The sequence below is a fragment of the Protopterus annectens genome, chromosome 1.part2 (genome assembly GCF_019279795.1).
Source record: "Protopterus annectens isolate FY-2018-M chromosome 1.part2, PAN1.0, whole genome shotgun sequence".
NCBI lineage: Eukaryota > Metazoa > Chordata > Ceratodontiformes > Protopteridae > Protopterus > Protopterus annectens.
Window position 1 is genome coordinate 264027515 of NC_056727.1, and position 16058 is coordinate 264043572.

Consider the following 16058-nt stretch of genomic DNA (forward strand, 5'->3'; position numbering starts at 1 on the left):
TTGGGGAGGTAAACAGACAAGACAAACAAGACACATACAGGGGCGGAATATGACACATGGGGTGGGAGAACACCATTGATGGGAAGGATGTTTGGACATCGCTAGCCCATGAGCCCACAAATGGTAACAGTTGAACTGAGATCCCCACCCATGGCAGTCACCACTGCACCTTCACAGCCCGGAGGGTGGCTGTGCTGGCGGCTGTGTAGGAGGGGCAGGCTCACCTGTGAGTCGTGCCACTCTTGCCTCAAGCTGGCGTAGAGGATCAGCGACTGAATGCTCGATCTCCCTACGCACCACAGCCCAGACCGTTCTGAGTGTGATAGGTGGCCCTCCTCTGGCCATGCTTGCAGTGGGGATGAGCCCCATCCCCTGCAGCACTTCCACCCGAAGGTGGCACAGGGCCAATGGAGGAGGAGGTCCCGGGCTGGGCACCGGACCTGCTGGTGCCAGGTGCCATCACCAGCTGAGGTGGGACAGGTGGGTCCGCTGGGACCGGCCTTCCCATACGTTCTGCGTTTTGGAGAATTTAATGACAATATGGGTTGGTAACAGCCAAAAGCATTCCAAATTAGTTGTAACAGCATGCAGTAATATTCCCATTAACCCAACTCACCAGAGTTCAAACAGTTGAACAGCAAACATAACACATGCATATATAGAACAACAGTGGACATTCCAACAGCATGCAGGATTGATTGGTGGCAACAGGCCACCAAGATTGTGGTGTTTGAACAGGGCACATGCATCAAAGTAAATGCAGATGTTTATAAACCAATAGGACATATGTCCTAACAAATGTTTTGAGATTACACATACCCATCGAGGTGTGGAATTGCATTGTTTATGCACATACAGTAGGCTGTAAAAATATACCTCCATTAACAACTTATATGTACTTATAGTTTACACTACATTCCTATTGACTGCAGGTATATATCCCCTACATGTATTATTACACTAGGCAATGTCCATTATGTTGTGAAATGTGTTTTGCTAGTTCCTTATATACCTGACCTGTATCTGACATACAAACTGTCCAGGATGCAGATGTTACTGCGACATATTTATATATTTTATTTATATTTATATGTCTACATATCTGGATGTGTTCAGGTGACATTATCAGTTATATTTTAACAGCCCCTTACATTTCTAGCAGCACACTGACATTTCTGGTGAACACAATAACAAGCTACTCATGTGCCAGATTTACCTATACATGCCAGCCTTTAAACAACAGTTGACGACTGTATATATGCTTAAAAGATACTGGCACTCCCTTCATCCACTTTCTGTGGGCCTACCCAAGTGTGAGTTGACAGCGCTTAATACAACACTACTATTTCTATACTGCAAGAGAACATCAACATTTCGAAGAAAGTGACACAGACACACTACAGGAGTTTTACCTTTATTAATTACATTACACACTTTTCTAGGGCTCTCTCATTTATTTGATATTACAGTGCATGCAGACATCTTATTCAAGATGTATTATACCTTCATTTATGGTTTATGACACTCTTTTTCAGGATCTCTCACTTATTTTATATAACAATACATGCAGAGAAATAATTCTGGAATTATTATACCTTTATTAATGGGTTACAACACTCTTTTCCAGGCTCTCTCAGATATTTTACATAACAGTACATACAGAGAGGTTATTCAAGCCTTATTATACCTTTATTATTGGGCTACAATACTTTTTGTCAGGCTCTCTCACTTATTTTATATAACAGTACATGCTGGAAAATTACTAACCTACCTGGTGGAGCAGCCTTAGCAGCCTATCTGCATAGGCTTGCTGATTCGCAGCACGGACACCTGCAGCTGTGAAGTAAATGAAGTGATATTGAGACATATACCTATCCATACTATCAACTACACTAGCAAATTTTACATCACTGCATGGCTACCTACACAGTAGTGGGGCATTTTGCATCCCACGGGCCTCCTGTATCCATTGGTTCAGTTGGTCCTGCTTGCATCTCTTCAGGTCTGCATGGTAGTGTATGACCTGCTCACCAGTCCGAGGGATGCCTGTGACACTGGTGAGTTCATGTGCAAGATGGTTCCAGGCTTCCACTTTGAATTCCATGCCCTGGAACGGGCCCTGCAGAAGTCTAGCATCATGATGATGGACGAGGAGCCAAACCATCACTTTTGACTCCTCAATGCCCCACCATTGCACTCGGAAGCAAGAGCCCTCTCCAACACCAGCCATTTCTGCCTGCAGATGGGAGCTACAACCAGTTATGGCAAGTATTCCCACCTATGGAGCTTAAATATGCCTCATTTCCCGCACTTATTTGTGATTGGCTGGATTTTGAAAATTCTCACACCTGCTTAGCAATGGGTAGACTTTGATTAATATGTATATGTGTGTTGCCAGTCCATGAACATCAAATCCTTCATGGCTTAGTGGATCAGTAGTGTGATTATGGTGCACACTATCCTGGGTTCGAGACCTGTCATTGCTTTTTATTTTACGACTGGCCTGACCGGTAGGGGGTGTGGCTGTGTTTAGCCGACTTTGCTCAACTTTGCCCAATGTTGCTCTACGTTTACCGACGTTGCCCGACGTTGCCCAACTTTGAGCTAGTTAGCGCGGTGCGCAGCTATGCACAAAACATGTTTTGTTTGCGCTAGTTGGCGCGATGTGCAGCTCCGTGCAAAGCTATTGCGCTAGTTAAAGCATTGCTAAGCTATGAGCAATTATACTTAAATATGCTTAGTACTGGTAAACTTTGCTTAGCAGTGCTTCACACTGCTTAACATACATTACGTATGACTTTATCAGTATGCATGTCCATTTCACCTTCTTATATATATATATATATATATATATATATATATATATATATATATAAAATATGGTTCACTACTACATAGGCTATTTCAATGCATTGTACTAATATTTAAAAGGTAAATGTCAGGAATTAATTTTATGCACAGATTTACTACAGAAAATGAGAAGGGGAGTGGTGGGACTCGAATCGGGAATGCATCCTCTATGTGCGAAGGCTCTACCACTACGCTATTGCTGTTTGGCTTAATTTGCATATAAGTTCTTTATTATCCTCTTCGATGTCTGAACTACTAACTGTAGCTAAGCAATGGGTAAACCCGCGCACACACGTGCAAATACGGGCAGCTATATCGGGAATGAGGAAAAAAATGGTTTTACATTTTATTATATCTGTACACGGGTTTGGAATGTGGGGGAGTGTTGTGTTGGAGATTTACACATTTGAGCAGACTCGCTCATGTCTGGTGGCATTTGCTGTTTAGGCACTTGCAGGGATGTGGATATTTGGACTGCTCGACGGTCTGACATGCCCCCTGCACTCGTGCACGCTCCGTGTTAGCCTTAGAGTTGAGTCAGTGCGCCTTCATGCATATGCATGACGCACTGACGTCATACTCTTAGACTGCAGTCTCTGAGTAAGACTTAGTCTTACACGGAGGATTAGTGAATCCGGCCTTTATCTTGACAATGAAACATGCAGGTTTAATAACTTAATTTATTTGGAAAGGCAAGCACTGCTGATCTAATGAATGATGATAGACTGGTTATAAAACCAGATGATAATGGTGGGGCCATTGCAGTTATGGATACTACAGCATACATACAGTCCTTGGATGCCCTAACCAGTGATATCAGTACTTATAGAAATATCGCACCTTTGATGGTTAACAATATATAAGCAATGTTGGCAAGAAGCTATGAGCTTTAAGAATAAATGGAATGTTGGATGATGATTTGTATGTATTTTTAAACATTGAACATCCAGTAATTTCTATTTTAAAGCACTACCAAAAATGCATAAAAATACCCTACCCCTACAGATGAGACCTATAGTTTCAGGGAGAGGATGGGTTACTGAACATTTATCTATGTGGGTAGAAGCAAAATTGAAAGATCTGCTTGCTTACTTTCCTAGGATTTTGAAAGACACTGTACAATTCCTATCAAAATTGTATGATGCTTGCGAAACTTTAGATTTTATAGAATGTTTTGATGGTAACCATGGACGTCAACAGTTTGTTCACGGTCATCGCAAATGAATTTGGGTTAAAGGCAGTGAAAGAGGTACTGCATACAGTTAATATATATAATGAGAATACCAACACTTTAATCTTGGAAGCACTAGCATTGGGTTAGAAAATAACATCTTTCTTTGTAATGGAACACATTATAGGCAGGTACAGGGTGTTGCCATAGACACACCCTGTGCCAACTCATATGCTAATTTAGTGTAAGCCTTCTGGGAAGATAAACATATTTTTAAATGTGAACATCTATGGAAGACTTTGATATTTTTTATGCCAGATTTGTTGATGATATTTTTTTGTTGTGGGCACAGGGCAGTGATGAACTGCTAAACTTTGTTGATTACCTGGAGAAGACTACAAATTTCCTCAGGTTCTCAGTAGAGCATAGCAATGAGACCATTTCCTTTTTAGATGTCACATTAAATAAAAATGTAGTTAGTAAGATAAACACCACCTTGCATAGGAAACAGTGCTGAAAAAATCATTATTTGAATGCCCGTAGTATGCATCCTAGGCATACTTTTCATAATGTTATGCAAAGGCAAGGGTACAGAGTTTCTCGGCTGTGCACAGACAATAATGAGTTTTGCAAAGAAATAGATGTGCTAAATGAACATCTTAAGGAAAAGTGGTATTCAAAGGAAAATTTAGAAAAAACTAAGAACAATATAATATCCAACAGGGAAGCCAAGTCTAGACCACGATTTTCTGATAATAAAGAACAGCAGGGAGATAAGCTGAAGCCATCTAATAAGTATGACCAAAAACCTAAGGTAATCCTACATTATAGTAACAATGTCTATGGGAGATGTGATATTATCAAGCAAAACTGAAAGATATTAAGAAGTGACAATTACTTGAAGGATATCTTAGATGAGAAACCTAGATTTACCTTCAAGCAAAATAGTAATATAAAAGACATGTTATGCATAGAACCTGGTTTGAAAAATAAGAAAAAGCCTAACAGTGTTTCCTCTGCACACATGAGAACAGGGACTTTTCCCTGTATGCATTGCAAAGCATGTTCAAATGTGAATGGTTTAAATTATTTTATACATCCTGTTACAAACAAAAAATACACATTTGAGTTTTATGCAGATTGCCATACAGAGAATGTAGTTTATTTGGCATGCTGCAAGTCATGTCCATTTTTTTATGTTGGAAAAACTAATTGTAAGTTGAAAACAAGAATACTGCATCATTTGTCATCACTTAGACAGAAGTATAAACATAATGCATTGTACCTTCATATTTCTAGCTTTCCAGATCATACTTTTGTTTTTATGGTTCTGCATGTTGCACAGATGAAAAAAAGGGGTGGACATTGTCAATGATGCAGATTATGCAGAGTTAAGATGGATCATACAGTTGGCTGCTGATAACCAACCTAGGTTAAATAGTTCTGTACCTTTAAAACCAGCCTTAAAGAAAAGGTGGGTCAAGTATAGAAAGTAATTGGTTGCTGTTAGAAATGTTTTAATATTTAAAAACTGTCATGGTTATGTGAAGTTTGTCTGATGAAGGGTTTTTTAACCTGAAAGTGCTTACATTTTATAATAAAAGATTACGGCCTGTTTGGACTCTCTTTCGTTTATTTTTGGATTTGTTCTTACAAGAGGTTCACGAGGAGTCCTTAAAGGAACACTCCGGGCTCAGTCACATTTTTACTCAACCACCAGTCATCTTCATTCCCTATAAACTGATCCCAGCCATCAGCAATTACCAAAATGCACGAAGAAGTTTGTCACTTGTACATTTCTGCCTTTCCCTAGCGTAGGGCAGGAAAGCCCATCCCCCATTCTTTGCTATCGCATTCTTTCTGGTCTAATTGGTCTCCACCTTGCTGACGTACCTTCGACATAGTCAAAGCAGTAGTTCCCTCTCCAGCTGATCCTCCCACACTGTGACATCACCATTATCTAAGTCAGCCCCTATCAGTTATTATAAATTACAGTGTAACTTGTTGTGGAACTCTATTCCATCGACTGTTTCAGTCCGGAGTAAAAACAACATCGGATCAAGTCTTTTCTCTAGGAAAACTGCAAGCCAAGTCCCTTGGGAACATTCTCCTTTGGCTTAAACATTTTTCGGTAAGAATGCATCTAAATTTCTGCTGCAAAAGCATTCATTTATTTCTCTGTTCTTTTTCTGCTGATGTTCCTTTACATTGCCCTTCAAATCTATTTGTTGCTAGAGATGTACAGCCCTCTGCTCTGCTGGCAGCTCCATGAGCCATCAGCAAGTAACCAAATGTAAAAAAAAACAAAACAAAACAGATTTCTTGCTCTAAGAGTATGCTTTTATGGTAGAGGTAATCCAATGTATGGCCTTGTCTTGTCTTCTTTGTCTGGCAGGTGCCAATACTATTAAAATATCAAAGAAGGCCTTCATGAAAAATTTACCTGTGAAGTTAAGGCCAGGGAATTTAAATAGAGTCCAGGTGACTTGCCTGAGACTGGATAAAAATGTTGGAAGACAAAAGTCATTAGTTTTACTAGATATTGTATAGCGATGCTATTTGATTTTAGCATGGGAGCAGATTACAAAAATATGGTGATAGTTAATGAAACAATTAAGATACTAGCAGTTATGATATTATTCTAAGTAAATTCAAGGAGATGATCAAAGTATTTTTTTTTTGGTAAACTTGTCTGTCCTGGTAGCATTCTTATTGAGTTGTACAAGGCTGGGAAGGTGAGCAGGGTGCTCACAAGTATGTATTTGTAGCTTGTTTCCAGTCTATACTGAAGTCTCCCTTTATAATTGGCCTGTCCTTGATATTGTTACACAATCAGAGTGTATCCTCAGTGGTGTATTTTGGTTAGTTGAGAGGTTTGTAAACAGAAAAATGTCAGGGTTTTTGCCTTATTTATTCTGTTGTACAAAAATGTGTTTGTATGAGTAGAAGATGAGATTTGCACAGAAAACAATAAAGCTATCTGTACCTCATGAGTTCTGTTGTATTTATGGAATTAAAATCTGAAGCATCACTACTAACTCTGCACCCACTTACAGCTAATTGTCTTCTCTGCAGTTGATAATGCAATATTCCATTTCAGTTTCAGAGCACAGATCTTGAACAAAATCAAAGAGCTTCAGCAAAGTGGGCAGTTCGAGTTATTTACTTTAGGGACACCTAACAATGTGTAACTGTGCAGGATTTAAGGTGTATATTTAAAAAGTAAAACAAGTCATTTAATACCCTCACAAATGACTGTAGATTATTCATTTATGTATGGAATGAATGTCATAAATGCTTGTACCCATTGTTTATAAATAGTAATCATGCAAATACATGTAGTAGTACATAAATGACATTTTGAAACATGCATTCCAGCTCTTTAAAGGGCATTCTGTTTTATGCATGCAGCCCCATAAGTACAAAGTGCACTTCTGTAAATGTCGATGTCTGCATTTTGTGACCATCCTACTGATGTAGAGAGGTGACACTCTGATTAAGGCCCTGCTGAACCAGGTTTGTTTCTCAGCACTGGTGTCTGATGGAACTGTCAGGAAGGATGGATGTACATATCCGATGGGAAGGACCTGTGATGATGTGGGCAGATGACTCAAATGGCTGTCCTAGGACCAAAGGCAGGAATACTGTCAGCGGCCCTGTCACATTGCTCACCCCTTGACCCTACAGGCACATGCTCCGCTCCACCTCCAAGACATTGCTTTCCCTTTTACCTTCCTACTCTATTGTTTGATCCAATCTGTAGAATAGTACTTGAACAATTCTACTTTTCACTTCTCCTTTCTTCACTGACATAACCCCAAAATTGGGAGGGGTGTAATATGGGATTTGGGGCTGGAGCATTAAGTTGCCTAGCAGCTGATGGTCAAACAGCAGTACCAGGACCCACAAAATGTCTCCTGCACTGTTCTTCTCAAGATCAATCCTACTACTGCTTCACCAATGTTCTGCTGAACAGAGTTTGGTTATCAGAAAAGTTAGGCAGTGAAAACGCATGACTTATGAGGCTAACAATTAAATGGTTTACAGCCATAATAAATCAATAACAATTTTAAAATATTTCTGCTAAAAGCCATATTATTTAGTATTTTGTTTTTCACTTTTTCATGACACATGGGGCAAATGCAGGATAAATATAATCTCAAGTGTTTTATTTGTTTTAATAGTTGCCATAACTTTAAATAAGGATATTACTGATATCTGGAATCCATGTCATGTGATCTAGTACTTCCTGCCATTCTACTGTACTCCGTCTTATAGTGTGGAGGCACTCCTGTGTCCTAGCCTCTTTATTCAAGGCTCTTCCTGACAATACCATTATATACACATGTTTTACCCAGTCTCAGAACTAACAGGTTAATATAGGTTATCAAACATTGTCTGCTTGATAAACTTCCAGTCTATAACTTCTGAAGATAGAAAAATGAACAAAATGGGATAATTTCCACTATGCGGGTGTTGTTGTCATCATACAATATTTGTTTGTATGGGGTGCTACCAAGCAGGAAATAAGATGCAAGACTATTTGAAATATTGGACAGTCAACCCAAGGCAAAAAGGTCTGAAATTTAACAAAGCAAAAGAGTCCTCCCTACTATGTAGACATTCAATGATGTACCCCATTTCCTCATGGTCCTAGGGGTGACTGACTGTACCCAAATTGTTATAAAGAATCCATCTGCTCCATGTTGCTTCTAGTACATCAACTTCTAGGATTTTAATCCCATCAACTGCCAGATGAAGTGTAACGCACAGAGTATTTTATGCAATGTGTCTGTGTATCATCTAGGCAGTTGCTGCAATTGCCACATCTGTTACCCATGCAATCTGTACCAGTGTTTCATGTGAGGTGACATTCCAAAGAGTCATATTGTTGGTGGGTACACATATTGTCACCCACAAAGGCCACAGTAGTCCATCACATGAATGTAGGTAGCAGATCACTCATAACGTGTTGTCCAATATTTTGTGTTTGAAGATGATGTTGGATATGCTTTGGAACCATGGTTGTTGACCCCATCCAATGTCGCTAGACCATAACAGAGATAGTGTACAAGATCACACTGCCACAGACACACAACATTGTTGATCAGATCCTGGGAATACTGAAAGCCCACTTCCACTGCCTGGATTCATCTAGTGATGCAATACAGTATCCCCAAAGACTTGCAGCAAACTGTCTGTGGTTTGTGTCAGTCTTCATAAGATAATGTTATGAAAATGAATAAATACTGTTACAACAAAGGAAGATGGTAGTACTTCATGACATACCTGTGACAGCAATAAATCAGGAGCCTGTTGACAGAAGTGTAGCTAGGGTGGAGCAAAGGGGGCAGCCATCCTGTGAATAAGATGATAGGCAGCACAATCAGCAGTTGCTGATGTGGCTTTATTACAATAATGGCATTCAGAAATGAATGATAATATTGTAATTGGTGTCAGGGCTGCTTAAGCACTTACTGGGTGGTATAGTAACTGTAGCAAACCACTTGCTACAATATACACCTGTAATTCTAGCAAGTTGTCTGATACAATTAAAAATACAGAACATTATATATATATATATATATATATATATATATATATATATATATATATATATATTTGCTTTTCAGTTTAGGAGTTGAAGAGCACAGATTGGGAGAAATGGCCTAATGGTCCCAGGAGTGGCACACTGGGGAATGGAGAAGGACTTTTCCTTCGTTTCTCAACCATACCTCTTTGTTTTGTTCCTTGTAAAACTTGTGGTTTTCTAACAAATCACTGAGGATTGAAGTAAATAAATAATAACATACATTTATGTTTCAAATATCATGTCACTCAGAAAATGTATATTAATACACATCTTGTTATACTAGCAACTTTCTAAATTTATAACAGCAATATTTAACATTTTTCCCTATTTTTGGGCCTTTGTCCCATATTATTTTAGGCTTTGTCAAGATTTTTGCAATAAGAGGTTGAGATGTATGTTCTCAATTTAAGAGCTGAGGCACATAAATTAAAGAGAAAGTGCCAGATCAGGAATTAGCACCATGTGCCACAAGCTACTGTTCCAACTGCTGAGGAGTCAGAGGAGTCAGCTAAAACAGGCACTCACATAAGATAAAGGTGGGAGCAATGCATCATCATGCCTGCAAGGAAGTGGCATCTTTTTCCACAGTTACTGGCCATGACAAGACAAACGCAGAATAAAACTTATGCATGCATTAACACACCCAAGCTATGCATTGACTGCCTGTGCTATGCATCAGACATCACCAAACACTTATAAGCCAGTGGAGTGTGGAAAGCACAATCATCATTTGCAGAGGTGGGCCGGGGCAAAGTGTCAGGGGATGGTAATACTAGCATAGGTGGATGAGTCATGGGTAGGACATGTGGCAACTGTCTAGGGGGTGGAGAGAAAGTGAGGAATCATTTCCAGTGATTCTATAGTGTTTAGAGATGGAATGCTGGCTGGGTATACCATGCTGCCTTACAGTGTCAGGACTGAAGGTATGTTGTCCAGGGGAAATATAGCACATCAGATGTGTGTGGCAATGCAACCAGAACACCACAACTGCAAGAACAGACATGCGTGTGTGCTACTCAAGGTAGGGCTTTTGGGGATGGGCCAGAGTTTTTTTGAGAGATCCTGAATGGATTCCTTGATGGAGTGTGCCTGTGATGGAGCAGAAACAGCACTGTCTATGTTCATGGAGGGTTGAAAGCCAAAGGTGGATGCAGCCACATGCAGTGTAGATAGTAAAGACATCTCCAGAATGGTATGTGCTATCTGTGTTCGCATGGAGTATAATCCTGTACTGCACAATTATCCCCTAGTATGATCAAGCCAGCCAGTTACCCATAGCCACAGCCACAGAGATGCACCAATGGATGAAAATTGAACCGTCACTACCATCATCGGGCAAATCTGCTCCATGTCCCTTTACAATGTAGCATTCTGCATGCATCTTAGAATGTCCCACAGTCACCTGCAGTAATTTCAGATCTTCCTGCAGGACACTCAGCATCATTATGGATTAGTGGCAACCTCTGCCTGGATCACTGACCTGCCTATTTGCTAATTAACAGTAAGAGAAGTGCCTAAATCAGGGAATGTTGTAGAGTCATGGCACTAACACCTACCTGCACACCTCTCCTTAATCGTGTGTGTGTGTGTGTGTGTGTGTGTGTGTGTGTGTGTGTGTGTGTGTGTGTGTGTGTGTGTGTGTGTGTGTGTGTGTGTGTGTGTGTGTGTGTGATGCACCCATGCACATCTCAGAGGCAAGTGCACCCTTTTGATGCTACCTGTGGTGATGCTGACTGTGTATCAGAGATGGGGCTGAAATTCATGGGATGGCCTCTACCAAAAACTCCAAAAACTGAGGCTCATCCTAAACCTCTGCAGTCACCTCATCTGTGAGTAATGCAAATAAACACTCTCCTTTAGCATTGCTGACCATATGATTGTATAATCAGGCCATGCCATGTCCATGGTGACATCACTGTCAGTCTCCAGAGAAACACCGATACCAAACACATGTACTTCTATTTTGCTGCATCCTCTCCCAGTACTGTGTACTCTCACATCATACATAGACTTCTACATGCAAATCCTTTACATAGCCTGTGGACACACATATACCTTTTGGTACAGGTTATCTCTATTGCAGCCCAAATGTCTCTGGATGACAAAAATGCAGATGTACAAGTAAGCTTCCTGATAGGAAATGCCTATGTCACTACTTACCTGGGACATCCTCTACAGACCACTTGGGTGGTCTTCACTAGCCCAGATCTCACAGCCAATCAACCAACAAGTATAAGGGTTCTCTCACCTCTGTCACTAAAGGACACTGGAAATTCCTGTACATCTTTGAGACACCTTTGTGTTGTTTATCTGTCTATGGCACTTTCCTGTCCCTTGTTCTTGGCTTGCAGTAACATGTTGATAATCCTGCAACACACCTGCTGCATTTTCCTATTATGCAGTCCCATTACATTGATGTCTTGCACCAGTCCATGCCTCAGCTGGTCCTGAAAACCCTTGTCTACTTCACACTTCTCAGGCATACACCTTCTATGAGTGAGTAGAGCCTGCAGCAGCAGCTCTGCTGCTGTGTGGTGAACTCATCTCTTCCTTTGGTCACATGCTAGGATATGTGCACCTGTGGGTTACACATCTGGAACAATGCATGGACACATAACTGTCCATACCGGCCAGTACTTGCTTCCAAACAGTCTGCAGCACTTACATGGTGGCCACAGCTCTTTGCCCTGTTACAGGACAACTCTTCTGACTATGTGCCATAATTTGGCAGCTGTTGTCAGGCAAACTTTGTGAGCTATCTACAACATCTTTGCGCATAGCACAGTCTGTGTTGATGTACTGGAGGCCCACCATCCCTAGTAGATTGTCATGCTATGTGCATTCAGCAGTGTGTGTAGGCACCTGTGTAGCAGAACTTGACTGAGACCTGCCCATGTTTCTTGTGCACTAATTGGATGACCCCCCCCATAGAACTGCAAACTGTCTTGCCTGCCTCTCCCTTTGCCCATTCTTAATGAACTCTAACTTTCCCCCAGCAAAAAGACTACACCCTGTCATGTCTATTCCATGTACTAGGTTAACACGAATCCTGTCCCCCACTGGACTGCAACCTGCCCTGTCTATTCCATGTACTTGGTTAAAAAGAACCCTGTCCTCTACTGGACTGCAATCTGTCCTGTCTATTCCATGTACTAGGTTAAGAGGAACCCTGTCCCCCACTGGACTGCCACCTGTCCTGTCTAGTCCATCTACTAGGTTAAGAAGAACAATGTCTCCCACGGGACTGCAAACTGTCTTTACCCTCACCTCACCCACACACACACATTGCTACAACCTGTCTTGCAAGTTCCCTGTAGCCTACTGTGTTGAGATCCCCCCAACCTGTCAAGTCCCCTGTCATGGCCTTTGCAGAGTTATCACACATACACCACTGGTGTGTGACAATAGCACTTGCTGTCATGCCCCTTTGAATGATGACTGCAATGTTGCTATCCATTACAGGAGCACAGTGGTACTCTGGGTAGCAGTGTCGCCCCACAGAAAGATGGTCTCCTGTTTTAATCTCAGATAGGTTGCCTTCTCTGCAGAATCTGCATATCCTCCCTGTGTTCATGAGAGCTTTCTTTGGTACTCATGTCTCCTCCCACCTCCCAAAGACATGTTGTAGGTTGATTGGTGACTAAATTCTCCCTAGTGTGTGTGTGTGTATATATATGTATATATATATATATATATATATATATATATATATATATATATATATATATATATATATATATATATATATATATATATATATATATATATCCATTGTAGTATATTCCTTTCTTGTTTTTTTTCTCCATTTCAGGTCCTTTTATAATAAACTGCACCACACATCACTGTCCGTTTATATCCGAGTCCTGTTTTTGTCATTTTCCCATTGTTTTTTTTTTTTTGTGTTTGATATCAGTTGATCTTGTCTCCCTTTACTTTAATTTTCTGCAGAATTAGTCATGGACTGGACAGAGATGAGGAAGTGCCCATGCCATCGCACCAGCTTCTGAGTACCCAGTAGTTTCTAGGTCTTCCATCAGCAAAATGAAGGAGATCAGCCTGAGTAAGGCAACCTTGAGGGTCTGCTGGTAGCCTCTGTTGCTGTTTCACTGCTGTGGAGTTGCAGGCTCCTCATCAGAGAGTGGCACAGACAGGCCCTCCTGGGGCATCAGGCATGAGAGTTAATTGCTTATGAGGAACAAAATAGACTGGTGGCTTGATTCACACAGTAACACCTCTGAAATGTCTCTTGAGATGGCTGGTAGAGACATGCGTCTGGCCAGCCCTGACCATTGGACCACCAGAATTAGAGGCTGGCCATGATGTGTTAACATCCCAACCTATCTCTCCATCATTGTTCATAGGTATTTACTAGGCTAATGACCACAAAGGTCTATTTAAGCCTAGCCATGCATCCCACATCTCTGACAAGTTCTAAGTATAATCAGGGGCTTTGGAAATGAAACATGTACAAGCAGGGGCCTGAGACATGAACCATTTACATTCTGCCTGTGTCCATTAGAGACATAGGCACCAAACCAGAAATGAATTTCCTGTCCCCATCCAACTGTCCAAGTTACACTTGAATTGGTTAAGAGAGGAACTCTGTTTGACATGGATGGGGAACCTGTTCCAGAGACGGGGTAGTCTCTGGGATACATAGATCCTTCTCCAGCAGGGTCTATTTATATCACAGGTGAAGTTTAAGTCTTTAGCATTTGTAATACTGGTGTTTAAATGAGTTTTCTAATGTGTGATGCTTTTTACCCTCTTTTATTGTTCTGTCTTGCCTTTGACACTGATCCTGGCTGAAAAAGGTTTCTGGACCAGTTAACCTCACCATGATTGTAAATAAATAAATAGATAAATGGCAATAAATAGATAAATGGGCAACTGAATGCATCATTAAATAAATATTAGAAGCTGTCATAAAGCAGATTCAATTTCAGATCAGTAGCTTAAGAGACAGCATACTTACTTTTGATGTTGGGAAGATCCAAAGACTGTGGGTTCTATTCCTACACTAGTTACTTGGATTATTTTCCTGTACTGATACTTCAGTACAGCATAAGGGAAGTGTTGCTCTCCTGAAATACTGCCCTTCATATAAACTGTTAACCAGAGGTCACATTTATCTGAGGTGGTAGCAGCTCGGGGGGGGGGGGGGGGCTAAAATGTCACCAGTCTCATGACACTTACTAAAGAAAGCAGTGCAATTTCCTTGGTGTCATCCACTTTAAATCTCCTCTGCAAATAGGTTATACCTAGTGCAACTAACCTGGCTAGAAATGTAAGTAAATAAATAAACAAACTATTCTGATTTAGTAATTTACTGTAAATACATTTTAACTATTTCATCCCTCTATATGAAATCACGACAGAACCAGTCTTCCTCTGGTACCACTGTGATACCCACAGTCTCCATTATTCTGATACACAGAGATAAAATAGTATGTCACACAGTTCACACAGAATAAAGTCCTGACTACAGATCAGAAGACCAGAGTTTGACTACCAGCCTGGGCACTTGACTGCACAGACAGGAAGGATGTAAATGTCTATACTAGGGGCTAGGGACTATGGCTCCCACCTGGTTCATGCCACCACTCTAATGAAAAGGCCTCAGCGGCAGGCCACAGGGGGATTAGATGTTGGAAAGATGTGAGCATGGTCACCCAAGCCTGTGATAGCAACCTCTGTCAGTGCATGTGGGGTAGGAACACACACATATGTCGAAAGAGACATAGGTAGCTCTTGCAGAGGCAAGATTGTTGACCTCATTACCTAAAGTGGAGATAGGTTAATATAGAAAAAAAGAAAAAGAAAATTGTTTTTGTTGCAGGATGTTGGCAAAAGCTCAAAACACTCTCATTGCTGGCTCCTGGATGATGCCTCCCACCTCCATCGGAAAACATAATGTCTGAATTTAATAAGGCTTGATAATTGGCAGTCATGGGGGCAAAAATGATGCAAAAAAGACAAAAAAACAGCATGTAACACAATACAGATTGTTTCATCCTACTTATCTATAACAAAACACTGCAGACCAAGTTTAAAGATTGTATAAGACAAATAATGAGAAAGGTGTCACTAAAGAAAGGAACTGGTTATATATTGGTTGTATACCACTTTCCCTATATTATCTAGGTGTGTTTCTTTGTGTATCACTGTTGTGTGTTTATAGTTTGAAAGCAGTGTTAGTAGCTCAGCAGGTAGCATACTTTTGTTTTGATGCAGAAGGCTGTGGGTTCTATTCACACAGCATGCAGATGGACTGCTGATATTTTGTTGGATTTTTAAGATGGTCAGGTGCTGCAGTCCTGAGTATGTCCTCCTTTGGATAAGATGCCTAGTAACCATGAACCTGTTTTTTGCCATCCATTCCCTACTGCAGTATCACCAGCTTATCATTTTTAATGAAACATAGGCAATTTATTCTTCAATCAG